Raw genomic sequence first — 13,851 nt, forward strand, 5'->3', positions numbered from 1 at the left:
CAGTCCAAGGAATCACAAAGAGTTGGGCACAACTGAGCAACTAACCCACGTTGTGCAAAAAAGGGGTGAAACTTGCTACCTGCAAATTCAGGAAAAACTGGGAAAAAAACAGCTAATATCTGTAGGGAGACAGCTTTCAATATAACATAGTGAAAGAGCTACCTAACAGTTCAACTATGCAACAGTATCCTGCTGGGCACTTCCTTGAGCTTTCCAGGCCTTAGGGTAACATTTGCTTGGTGAGGAAAGTACAGAAATGATCCAACATCAGCTGAATAATCAACAAGGTGATCATCAGGGCTCCTTCCAATACTAAGATTTTGTGATACGTTTACATATTTTATGGACAAAAAATGTGTCCATGTTTCTAAATGTGTACTCAGAGAAATAGTGCAAACAGTAATACGACTCTAACATTTTTGCATGTCAGTTTAATACCATCCAACTTGAGCGATCACCCTATAGGAAGAGTTTGTTTTGCTCACTATATTTGTTGGGCTAACCAATGTTAAAGACTGGGTATAGAACTAGCAAGAAAATGCTTTATTAAAATTTGTTTTATTTAGCAGGCTGTGCAGACTGTGTTTATACTTCTGGGAACCATTTAGCCTGGGTAAATGTTATCACGTGTAGATAGAAAAGCAGGACAGAATGATGGCAGAGAGGACTACTGGCACTAAAATTAAAAAGGGTGGAGGGGCAGGAAGATGGACTAAAGACCAGGTTCAATATGCTGTGAAAGTCATATAAGAGGATAATAGCTCTCAAAGAGAGTGAGTGAGGAAGATGAAAAGCATCTTAAGGAGAAAAGGGGCTTCTAAATATTCTAAAGAAGTAGCAGTCAAAGAGGTTCATTCAGAGTCAGTACAAAAAAAGACCTTGACCAAAGGATACATGAACAGCTGAGAAACAGGTAAAAATTCCATAAGAACTGGTGATTTCCTGTGGAGCATGCCCACATAATTGCGCTGTGATTTGTAAAAAAACTTCAGTTAATAAAAGGCTAGAGAGTTCATTATAATATTTGGTTAGCAGGATTTCCCTTTTTTTTAATTTTCTCTGGTTATTAAAGTAAAAAACACTCATTGTTGAAAACAACTTAAAGTGCAGAAAGATTAAAGAAAAATTCGATCTTCTGCACTGACACTTTATCATCACTGCTAAAATTTGCATTCTGAATTTTATGCAGGATTTTTGCCTCCGTTTTTAATGCAGTATATTTTATGTCAATTGCATAAGTTCCGGATAGCGTTACATTTCTGAGTTGCAAGGAGATATGCTTTCATAATTTTTACCAGTTTATGGAAGCATATCTCCCTGTAATTCACAATAACAACACCTGGGTTTGGAACATCTTACAGAATTTTAACAATATTTGTACATCATTTCTTCTTTTTTTCTTTGTAATTTTTTTTTCTTCAGTTTTGGCCCTTTTGTAAACAAGAAACATTGTCTGGAAAGATTTCAGTCTTTCTCCAGGGCATGTTTCATGATGAACTGGATAATATAGGCCACAAAAGTAATGACATTAAGTGCTACAGATCTATAAAAGAAGGGGATCTGAGAAGATCTACTATGTGCCAAATGCTTTATATTCATTCCTCACTGCATTCTCACATATAGGAAATAAAACCCACCGGCCCATACCCACAGAATAGAGTTGGAGATATGAGGTACAGCAAGAAGCCAGCCTTTAAGGACTGTCTTGCAAGATTAGATGCTTGGTGAGCAGCCATGCCCAGCGTTGTTAACAGCAAGCATTTTATTCCCTCGCACACAAGTCCCTCCCCCAGTTCCTCATTGGCTGAGTACTATGGGGTGACCAGTCTTCCCAGACATCACCTAAACTTATTCTCGTCCTCTTTCTGGGCTGGCCTCCCTTTCATCTTGTTTCTCCCTTTCCTGTGCACTTACTCCCATTCTTATGTTTTGAATTCACCAATAGAAGCAGCCCCTGTGAAACCCTAGGTGTCCCACCCTTCCTTTGTCTGCCTGAACTTTCCTGCTTTGTAACCCTTATGGTCGCCACATCAGCAACAAGTTATTATTCAAGCTAGCTATTTGTAGTTCCTCACTCTTAAGTCAGGAGTTTGAATAAGCTCCGGGAGTTGCTGATGGACAGGGAAGCCTGGCTTGGTGCAGTCCATGGGGTCGCAAAGTGTCGGACACAACTGAGAGACTGAATCGACCTGAATTCTTAAGTTAGCCATTTACTCTTGAAAATGGACCATGTGGTGGTGGTTTAGTCACCAAGTCGTGTTAATGTTTCTTACATCACAGAAGCATGTATTAATGTCAGATTAAAAAACTGAGGCCCAAGAGGTTACTTGTCTGTTATATTTTGTTTAAAATGATTGATAAGAATGAGAATCATAAGTCACTTCTTCTAAGTAATCCAAATGGTCACTGCCAAAATTCCCTTTTAAAATTTTGCATAGCAAAATTAGAGGATTCCATTGCATTTGAAATAACAATGAAAACATACTATAAATGCCTCGCACACCTGCTTTTCCTAACATCGTCTTCAGTTGGTGGGCAGCATCTTCATTCTTCCAGATTTGCTCAGACAAAATCCTTGTAAGACGTCCTTGATTCCCATACAGCAGCAAATCCTAGTACTTAGCTTCTAGTGCTGTCTCCTGTTGAAGACACCATCATCTCTCACATGCAACATGGCCATAGTTTTCTAATTGCTGACACTGTTTCTTCCCTTAGTCCTCACTACTTCAATCTATTTTCAACACAGCAGACAGGGTGATCATTTTAGAATGCAAGTCAGCTTGTCCCTCTTTTATTCAAAACTTTGTAGTAGTTTCCCACTTTCCTCAATGTAGGAACTAAATCTTTACAATGCCTGCCAAGACCCTATTTTTTATGACCAACCATATCCTCACTTCCAACTACCTGAAAGTCAGTTTCCAACCCATCACTCACTGGCCTCAGCCAGACAATTTGTTAAGCACATCATTGCCTCAAGGCCCCTACCTGGAACCATTTCTCCTGCACTCCACTCCCTACTATTTTCAAGATTCATTCTCTTTTCCTTTAAGTGTCTGACAAATGTCACATTCTCAATAAGGTATTTTCTGAATATCCTAATTAAATCCCAACTCTACACCCAGGCCACCTCCTGATCCCTTTTCCTGTTTCATGTGTTCTTAGCACTTACTGCACTAACTTACAGTATTTCTTTGTGCTTGTATGTCTCCTCCATGAAGATAAGGATTAGTTGCTGTTAATTAATTAGCACATGTAACCTAAAAAAACCCAAGGTCCAAGGAGTGGTGGCTGTGCGGGGTGCAGGAAGGCCGAGAGGAGCTACTCCACGTTCAAGGTCAGGAGGGGCGGCCATAAGGAGATACCCCTCATCCAAGATAGGAAGCAGCGGCTGCACTTTGCTGGAGCAGCCGTGAAAAGATACCCCACATTCAATGTAAGAGAAACCCAAGTAAGACAGTAGGTGTTGCAAGAGGGCATCAGAGGGCAGACACACAAACCATAATCACAGAAAACTAGTCAATCTGATCACAGGGACCACAGCCTTGTCTAATTCAATGTAACTAAGCCATGCCCTGTGGGACCACCCAAGACGGGTGGGTCATGGTGGAGAGGTCTGACAGAATGTGGTCCACTGGAGAAGGGAATGGCAAACCACTTCAGTATTCTTGCCTTGAGAGCCCCATGAACAGTAGGAAAAGGCAAAATGATAGGATACTGAAAGAGGAACTCCCGAAGTTGGTAGGTGCCCAATATGCTACTGGAGATCAGTGGAGAAATAACTCCAGAAAGAATGAGGGGATGGAGCCAAAGCAAAAACAATACCCAGCTGTGGATGTGACTGGTGATAGAAGCAAGGTCTGATGCTGTAAAGAGCAATATTGCATACGAACCTGGAATGTCAGGTCCATGAATCAAGGCAAATTGGAAGTGGTCAAACAGGAGATGGCAAGAGTGAATGGCGACATTCTAGGAATCAGTGAATTAAAATGGACTGGAATGGGTGAATTTAACTCAGATGATCATTATATCTACTACTGTGGGCAGGAATCCCTTAGAAGACATGGAGTAGCCATCATGGATAAAAAAGGAGTTTGAAATGCAGTACTTGGATGCAATCTCAAAAACGACAGAATGATCTCTGTTCGTTTCCAAGGCAAACCATTCAATACCACAGTAATCCAAGTCTATGCCCCAATCAGTAATGCTGAAGAAGCTGACGTTGAATGGTTCTATGAAGACCAACAAGACCTTTTAGAACTAATACCCAAAAAAGATGTCCTTTTCATTACAGGGGACTGGAATGCAAAAGTAGGAAGTCAAGAAACACCTGGGGTAACAGGCAAATTTGGCCTTGAAGTACAGAATGAAGAAGGGCAAAGACTAACAGAGTTTTGCCAAGAGAATGCACTGGTCATAGCAAACACCCTCTTCCAACAACACAAGAGAAGACTCTACACATGGACATCACCAGATGGTCAACACCAATATCAGATGGATTATATTCTTTGCAGCCAAAGATGGAGAAGCTCTATACAGTCAGCAAAAACAAGACCAGGAGCTGACTGTGGCTCAGATCATGAACTCCTTATTGCCAAATTCAGACTTAAATTGAAGAAAGTAGGGAAAACCACTAGACCATTCAGGTATGATCTAAAACAAATCCCTTATGATTATACAGTGGAAGTGAGAAATAGATTTAAGGGTCTAGATCTGATAGATAGAGTGCCTGATGAACTATGGATGGAGGTTCGTGACATTGTACAGGAGACAGGGATCGAGACTATTCCCAAGAAAAAGAAACACAAAAACAGCAAAATGGCTGTCTGGGGAGGCCTTACAAATAGCTGTGAAAAGAAGAGAAGTGAAAAGCAAAGGAGAAAAGGAAAGATATAAGCATCTGAATGCAGAGTTCCAAAGAATAGCAAGAAGAGATAAGAAAGCCTTCTTCAGTGATCAATGCAAAGAAATAGAGGAAAACAACAGAATGGGAAAGACTAGAGATCTCTTCAAGAAAATTAGAGACACCAAGGGAACACTCCATGCAAAGATGGGCTCAATAAGGACAGAAATGGTATGGACCTAACAGAAGCAGAAGATATTAAGAAGAGGTGGCAAGAATACACAGAAGAACTGTACAAAAAAGATCTTCACAATCAAGATAATCACGATGATGTGATCACTAATGTAGAGCCAGACATTTTGGAATGTGAAGTCAAGTGGGCCTTAGCATCACTACGAACAAAGCTAGTGGAGGTGATGGAATTCCAGTGGAGCTATTTCAAATCCTGAAAGATGATGCTGTGAAAGTGCTGCACTCAATATGCCAGCAAATTTGGAAAACTCAGCAGTGGCCACAGGACTGGAAAAGGTCAGTTTTCCTTCCAATCCCAAAGAAAGGCAATGCCAAAGAATGCTCAAACTACTGCACAATTGCACTCATCTCACATGCTAGTAAAGTAATGCTCAAAATTCTCCAAGCCAGGCTTCAGCAATACGTGAACTGTGAACTTCCAGATGTTCAAGCTGGTTTTAGAAAAGGCAGAGGAAGTGAAAGTGAAGTCTCTCAGTCGTGTCTGCCTCTTTATGACCCAGTGGACTGTAGCCTACCAGGCACCTCTATCCATGGGATTCTCCAGGCAAAAATACCTGGAGTGGGTTGCCATTTCCTTCTCCAGGGGTTCTTCCCAACCCAGGGATTGAACCTGGGTCTCCCACATTGGAGGCAGACGCTTTAACCTCTGAGCCAACTGGGAAGCCAGATATCAAATTGCCAACATCCGCTGGATCATGGAAAAAGCAGGAGGGTTTCAGAAAAACATCTATTTCTGGTTTGTTGACTATGCCAAAGCCTTTGACTGTGTGGATCACAATAAACTGTGGAAAATTCTGAAAGAGATGGGAATACCAGACCACCTAGCCTGCCTCTTGAGAAACCTTTATGCAGGTCAGGAAGCAACAGTTAGAACTGGACATGGAACAACAGACTGGTTCCAAATAGGAAAAGGAGTATATCAAGGCTGTATATTGTCACCCTGCTTATTTAACTTCTATGCAGAGTGCATCACGAGAAACACTGGGCTGGAAGAAGCACAAGCTGGAATCAAAATTGCTGGGAGAAATATCAATAACCTCAGATATGCAGATGACACCACCCTTATGGCAGAAAGTGAAGAGGAACTAAAGAGCCTCTTGATTAAAGTGAAAGAGGAGAGTGAAAAAGCTGGCTTAAAGCTCAACGTTCAGAAAACTAAGGTCATGGCATCTGATCCCATCACTTCATGGGAAATAGATGTTGAAACAGTGGAAACAGTGTCAGACTTTATTTGGGGGGGCTCCAAAATCACTGCAGATGGTGACTGCAGCCATGAAATTTAAAGAAGCTTACTCCTTGGAAGGAAAGTTATGACCGACCTAGATAGCATATTCAAAAGCAGAGACATTACTTTGCCAACAAAGGTCTGTCTAGTCAAGGCTATGGTTTTTCCGGTGGTCAGGTATGGATGTGAGAGTTGGACTGTGAAGAAAGCTGAGTGCTAAAAAATTGATGCTTTTGAACTGTGGTTTTGGAGAAGACTCTTGAGAGTCCCTTGGATTGCAAGGAGATAAAACCAGTCCATTCTAAAGATCAGTCCTGGGTGTTCATTGGAAGGACTGATGCTAAAGCTGAAATTCCAATACTTTGGCCACCTCATGCAAAGAGTTGACACATTGGAAAAGACTCTGATGCTGGGAGGGATTGGGGGCAGGAGGAGAAGGGGACAACAGAGGATACTTGGCTGGTTGTCATCATCGACTCGATGGACATGAGTTTGAATGAACTCCGGGAGTTGGTGATGGACAGGGAGGCCTGGCGTCCTACCATTCATGGGGTTGCAAAGAGTCAGACGTTACTGAGTGACTGAACTGAACTGAACCTAAAACTGTTCATCTCATAGTCAATTCATAGTCAGTTCTCATAGTCAGTTCATCTGGTAGTCATTCAAAATGAATGAATAAATATGATTCACCTAGGAATAGTTTTAATTGGTTAAATGCTCTAACTGAGCACGTTTCCCCAAATTATTAAGTAACAGTCACACCATTTTCATTAAATATGCTTTGAAAGCAAAAGAACAAAAGATCTTGAAGTGTTACCCTTTTCCCAAGGTTCATTAAACAGCAAAACACAAAGCTGAATAGGTAAATCACAAAAGAATAACTAGTAACTAGCAATACTGAAACCAAGTTACCTGTTGGTTATCCAGCTAATCAAGTTATTCAGAACACTTTACTCGCTAAACTCAGTGGAGAACTGTCATTTAAATGTATTTATAATGCACCTGCTGGACTAGAAAAATGTTAGCAAAACATCTGTATTTTTCTGTTGGTGACAGATACTCTCAGCTTCTTTTTGTCTAAAATCATGTTTTTCCCCTTTTTTCTTCAGGGATATCTGGTTATAAAATTGTTGATTGATAGCTACTTTATCAGTTTACAGAAATCACGTCCTTTCTCTGGTTGCAATTTGGTGGGGGGGAGGTGTTGAGAAGTTAGTGGATAAACGATGTCATTCATTTGAAGGTATGATGTTTTGTTCCTAGAAGTTTTTTATGTTTCCTCTTTAATTTTGATCCTTAGTAATTTTAACATATGCCTTTTTTTCCCTTTGGATTTGCTGTTTCTTTGAGATATGTAGTTCCTGAATTTAAGGTTTGATAGTTCTCTCTTTTAGGAAGTCCTCTTCAAATACTTTCCCTCTTTTCTTTGAGGCCACAATTACACTTGTCTTGGACCTTTCCACCATATCCCCTACATCCCTTACAGTCTTTTTCACAATTTTCTCTTTTAGTCTTCATGCCCAGACCCTACCTATATATTTTGTGCAGTGTGCTCAGTCTGTCAGTCGTGTCCAACTCTTTGTGACCCTGTGGAGTGTAGCCCACCATGCTCCTCTGTCCTTGGAGTTTTCCAGGCAAGAATACTGGAATGGGTTGCCATGCCCTTCTCCAGGGGATTTTCCTAACCCAAGTATCCTGCATCTCCTCATTGCCAAGCAGAATCTTTACCACTGAGCCTCCTGGGAAGTCCCATTTATATACTTTACTTGGATCTATTAAATATCTTTTGGTTCACTAATAATGACTTGAACTGTGTAACTTCCACCATTACATTTCTACTTTAATTCTTAATTTCAGTATTGCATTTTATTATTGCTAAAATTAACTTTATACAGCTTCTACTTCTCTGACAAATTTCTCTATCTTGTCTTTCAAATCCTTGAATTTATTATTTCTGACTATTTTACAAATAGTATCTGAGAACTCAGTTATCTGCATTTACTGTGTGTTTTTTTAAAAATTTTCTTGTATTCCTTTGTTTTATATCATTTCTTATCTTCTTGTATATCTTTTTATACTTGTTCAGGACAACATATGTTAACATTTATAGAGATATGCTGAAGCTCTTAATGCTATTATCTTCTGGTAACGAGGATTATTTTGGCTTCTGGCAGACAACCGTTCTAGTGGATTCATTCTCTGTGAGCACTGTCTCATGCTGGGTTTACTCTTGTTCCTTGTTATCCTTTAAGGAAATAACTAAAAGCTGAGAATATTTACTAAAAGACTCATCCATCCTAGAAGGCCTTAAATTTTACTTTTTATTATCCCCACCATATAATACAATGGCAAAATAATCAGTAACATTTAATACTCACTTATACTTTTAAAATATTTTCTGAAAGGAAAACAAAGTTATTTTTCTGTGTACATCAAAAACACACTCCAGATTATGATGGTAACTGATATCGCAATATAAAGCTCTTTGAAACTAAAACTATGCAATAAATGGCCAGTGATTTATTAACTTCAGCATTGGTATTATTGTTGCATTGTGTGATTCTCAACAGTTCTGAATTGCTAATATATAATGGCCATGATATGGAAACTGGAACTGTTCATTTCAGCATTCTTTTGTCTAGTTGGGAGTTTCTTAAAACACCTTATCTTAAGTAGCTTTTAAGGAACTCTACTTAGAGAATTGAATAGAGTTGATTATTAAAATATATTTATCATTAATTATTTCAGAAAATATGCTATACAATTTAACAAACAATAGTCCACACAGCTTTGTGTTAGCTGCTCAGTCAGGTCCGACTCTTTGCAACCTCATGGACTTTAGCCCCACCAGCCTCCTCTGGCCATGGAATTCTCCAGACAAGAATACTGGAGTGGTTTGCTATTCCCTTCTCCAGAGGATCTTCCCAACCCAGAGATCAAACCCACATCTCCTACATTGCAGGCAGAATCACAGATTCTTTACCATCTGAGCCACCAGGGTAGCCACCAAACAGCTTTAAACACTAGTATGATATTTTGTTATAAGAATAAATTCAGATGTTAAATATATGATAAATCATTTAATCTTTATGATCTTCTCTCCAAAATGTAACTGGTATCACTTTGCACATCTGTCAAATAGTTTTATATGTATAGAGACAATGTAAATTAGATTTCCTTTGGCTTAGGTCATTCTTTATTCAAATCATTGCATTAACATAAGATGTAAATAATTTAAATGATAAATATTTAAAATAAAATTCATGGTAATAAGAAGTATAGACCAAGACTTTTGTTACTATGTGCTCTTCTTAACCTATACATCTTTATTCAGATCACAGTGGGCAAAAGGGTTCAACTTCTGACCATTTCTAGTGGTGACCCAGAACACTGTTTTAAAGGCCCATCTGAAATTTATCTATATTTCTGACATGGATGCAGGAGAGAGAGGTATTGAACAAATAAATGTGTATATTCCATCACTGAGTTCTTCCTCAGAATATTTGCCATTTGTCTTATTTCTGGGTTTCGCTGGTGGCTCAGATAGTAAAGAATCTGCCAGCAAAGCAGGAGACCTGAGTTCCATCCCTAGGGTGGGAAGATCCTCTGGAGGAAGGCATGGCAACCCACACCAGTGTTCTTACCTGGAGAATCCCCATGAACAGAGGAGCTGGCAGGCTGCAGTCCATCCATGGGGTCACAAAGAGTCGGACATGACTAAGTACAGTGTCGTCTTATTTCTTAATTTATCAGAGTTCAGGCAGAAATGGTTCCTATGAAACTCCTCTCATACATCTTATCAACCCATTTTTTGCTCACCAACACCCCCAACTTGCTCTCTCCATCTCTCCGAGAGAGACCACTTGTGCTATCTGTGTTTTCATTCTGTGGATTTAACCCTAAGGAGACCTTTGAAAGTGGAGACATATAATAGTTTTATATTGAAACTCAACTTCATACTGATCTGTCTCCATCACTTTATAACTTAGCCTCTGAAATGAACTCTTAAAATTACTTTCTTCTTATCTGAACAATCTGGCACATTAAATGGCTCTAAATAATTAATTTTGAAAAGGAAAGTGCAGATAGTGAGCACATAGGAGTTCACAGACAGGGCTGCAGCCTGGTCCCTGATAGAGAAAGATCTAATGAACTCAGCTGAGGTCCCTCCCTCTGCATCTGAATCCTTCCCAACCCTGCTCCCTTCTAGAAAGTTCTTCATGGAGCCAGTCTCTGTCTTGTTTGCTCTAAGTACCTTCACTTTCATTAAAATCATAACCATTCATATTTCCTTTGATCTCCACTGATCTCAGTGTTTGTGTATATTAGGTAACATATACAAATATAGTGTGTGTTGTTGTTTTTCAGTCGCCCAGTCCTCTCTGACTCTTGGTGACCCATGGCCTGCAGCATGCCAGGCCTCCCTGTGTATGTATTAGTTAATATGCATTAGGTAAAATGTGTTCATATATTATAACTTACATAACAGAAATTCCATATAATTCACTTGATTTACTAAGCAATTCTCAACTTGAAATTCTTAAGGGAGGAATTTTTTTTTTTAAATTTTGTGTTTTGTTGCTGATAGGAAGGGAAGCTTTGTGTGTTTGGTTCTCAGTATTTCAGACCCCACCTGAACTCCAACTTAAGCAAACTTAATAGTTAATTCTTAAAATAACACCAAGAAGACAATGTGCATGAGTATGTGTGTGTGTGTGCATCTTCAGTTCAGTGCAGTTCAGTCGCTCAGTCGTGTCCAACTCTTTGAGACCCCATAAACCACAGCACGCCAGGCCTCCCTGTCCATCACCAACTGCCAGAGTCCACCCAAACCCATGTCCATTGAGTCGGTGATGCCATCCAACCATCTCATCCTCTGTCATCCCCTTCTCCTCCTGCCCTCAATCTTTCCCAGCATCAGTGTCTTTTCAAACGAGTCAGCCCTTCACATCAGGTGGCCAGAGTATTGGAATGTGTCTGGTTATATATTTAAAGGGGTTCCCTTCCAAACACAGTGGAAGAAGATAGAGCTGAATCGATACAGGCAGGAAGAGAAATAAACAAACCTGCTTGCAGGTGAGCATTACAGGAGGGGCAGGTTTGGACCTTCTTTCCAATCAGAAAAGAACACTTCAGCAGCTTTGTTTGGCTAAGGGAATCATTATGTCTTCAATTTCCTTTAATAAGCTGCTGTTTATTTTGACTTGATAATAATAGAAGATTCAAAGGTGTTAACAAGTGATATCAAGATTATCTGACCCTTCTTTGTCTATTTCCCTTTCATCCTCTAATTGCTTCGTCCCTCCTCACTGACCTATCTTCAATTCAAAATATGTTCTTTGGTAATTTGGCTAACTTCATATTTCACATTTCCTCCTCTAGAAGAAATATTAATAGCTCTGTCCCTTAAAGCAGAATGTGCGATGACATTTTAAAAATGCAAAAGTCCAGCAAAGAATTAAAAGTTTGGAAAAGATAACTTTCTTTGGTAATTGCTCCCAAACTGGAATGGAAGTAGATTTTCACTACCAAGCATACTGTTTTGATTTTCATCTGGAAGTGGGATTGGCATTCAGGCAATACACACTTTGAGAGCTGGACCAATTGTTTAGAAGCTGAAATACTTTCATATTTGTTGATAAATTAGCTGTTCCAAACCTTCTGTGGTCCCTGCCATCTTGCAGCATTGCCACTTCCTCAGTATATCCCACACCTCTCTTTAATCAGACTGGGTTCCCAGGTAGTACTAGTGGTAAAGAACCCACCTGCCAATGCAGGAGACATAAGAGAAACCTGTTATATACCCGGGTCAGGAAGATTCCCCTGGAGAAAGGTGTGACAACTCACTCCAGTATTCTTGCCTGGAGAATCCCATGGATGGAAGAGCCTGGTAGGCTACAGTCCATGGGGTCACACTGAGTCAGACATGACTGAAGCAACTTGGCATGCATGCACATGCTTTAATCAATCATCAAGAAAATTGTAGAGGACTGTCTCTAGGAAACCATTGGGCTTTACCAGCTGGAATGTATCCTACTTAGTTACTGGGCTTCCCAGGTAGTTCAGTGGTAAAAAAAAAAAATCCACCTGTCAATGCAGGTTTGATCCTTGGGTTGGGAAGATCCCCTGGAGAAGGAAATGACAATCCATTCCAGTATTCTTGCCTGGGAAATCCCATGGACAGAGTAGCCTGGTGGGCTACAATCCATGGGGATGTAAAAACAAAACAACAAACTGTTAAATAATCCAAACATGAGTCAGCTCATGAAATCTGGCCTCTTAACTCCTTCAGTCTGTGTGGCACACATAGGATTTAGATTTTATTCTCCTTATGCCATTGCATTTTACATAAATTATTCAAAGCAGTAATTCTTTGATTAATTATAGCACCAGTGGATTTTGAAATTAAAGACAACCTTGACTGGAAAAAATAAATCACCCTCTGTCACAGGATGCAATAAGAGGCCATGTCTAATAAGGGCCACTGTGTCTGCAGATATTTCTCTCTTTCTTTCTGACTTCACACAACCCATCACTTAGCCTGCTCTCCTGAGATCCTATCCACTTAGGAGGGGATAAAATATTCTGAAAGGAAAATACTGTCAGAAATAAAGACATGAGAAAATCTAGCCTAAAACCGATCTTCTTTAATTATAAAATCCAATTAAAACACCTAGGAAGGAGGATCAAGATTATAGAGTTAGAGGATGTGGAGTTCACCTTCCCCTACAAATGTGGGACACATGGAACAAGTCTCATAGAAAACTAACTGGAAATGGACAGAGAACTCCTGCTCATAACAAGGCTGCATGAAAGTCTGCATGCAATGGGGTAAGACAGGAAACAGAGCATCAGGTCAGGACTTGTACCCCTGGAAGGGGAGGAAGAGGAAGATTGCCCAGGCAGAAACTTGCCCTGGTGAGTGAGCTGGTTGAGCCACAGACTAGGTGTCCCAGAGGGGACAGACCTCCCTGGCTGCATGGAGAGCCACTAGAAAGATGCAGGGCTGGAGAAACCTAGACTCCCTTCATGAGGAGTGTACATGTACTGCTTACCCACAGACAAGATGGAGAGGGGTGTGCCCTAGAGGCTGACACGTTGTCATCCTCCCCAATCCAAAATGTCTAAACACCCTAACCCCACTCACTTCACATCTCAGCTTGGCCCTGGATCTAGGGAAGCCAGAAACTGGGGGAAGATTTTGTCTAGTAACCTGGCGGTCTGGGTTGTGGTCCAGGTTGAGGGGAAGTGGCCATCACTGGCATTTAATCAAACAGCACCCAAGAAGCAGCCCAGACCTCTGATGGTAGCACAGTCACTCAAACCCCCGCCAACATACTACAATCCCCACTCCCAGCCAAGCAAATACTCTGGTCCTGCCCACACCATGCTACAACCTTGCATTAGATCTGGGACAACTACAGGGGAAGCCCTTGCGGGCTTTTCATGTGGGCTTCCCATGTGAACAGACATGAACCTGGGCCATGTCTGAGTAGAGCCTCAGACAGCTACACAGGCAGTACATGTGAACTCT

Source organism: Ovis canadensis, chromosome 4, assembly GCF_042477335.2.
Source record: "Ovis canadensis isolate MfBH-ARS-UI-01 breed Bighorn chromosome 4, ARS-UI_OviCan_v2, whole genome shotgun sequence".
Lineage (NCBI taxonomy): Eukaryota > Metazoa > Chordata > Mammalia > Artiodactyla > Bovidae > Ovis > Ovis canadensis.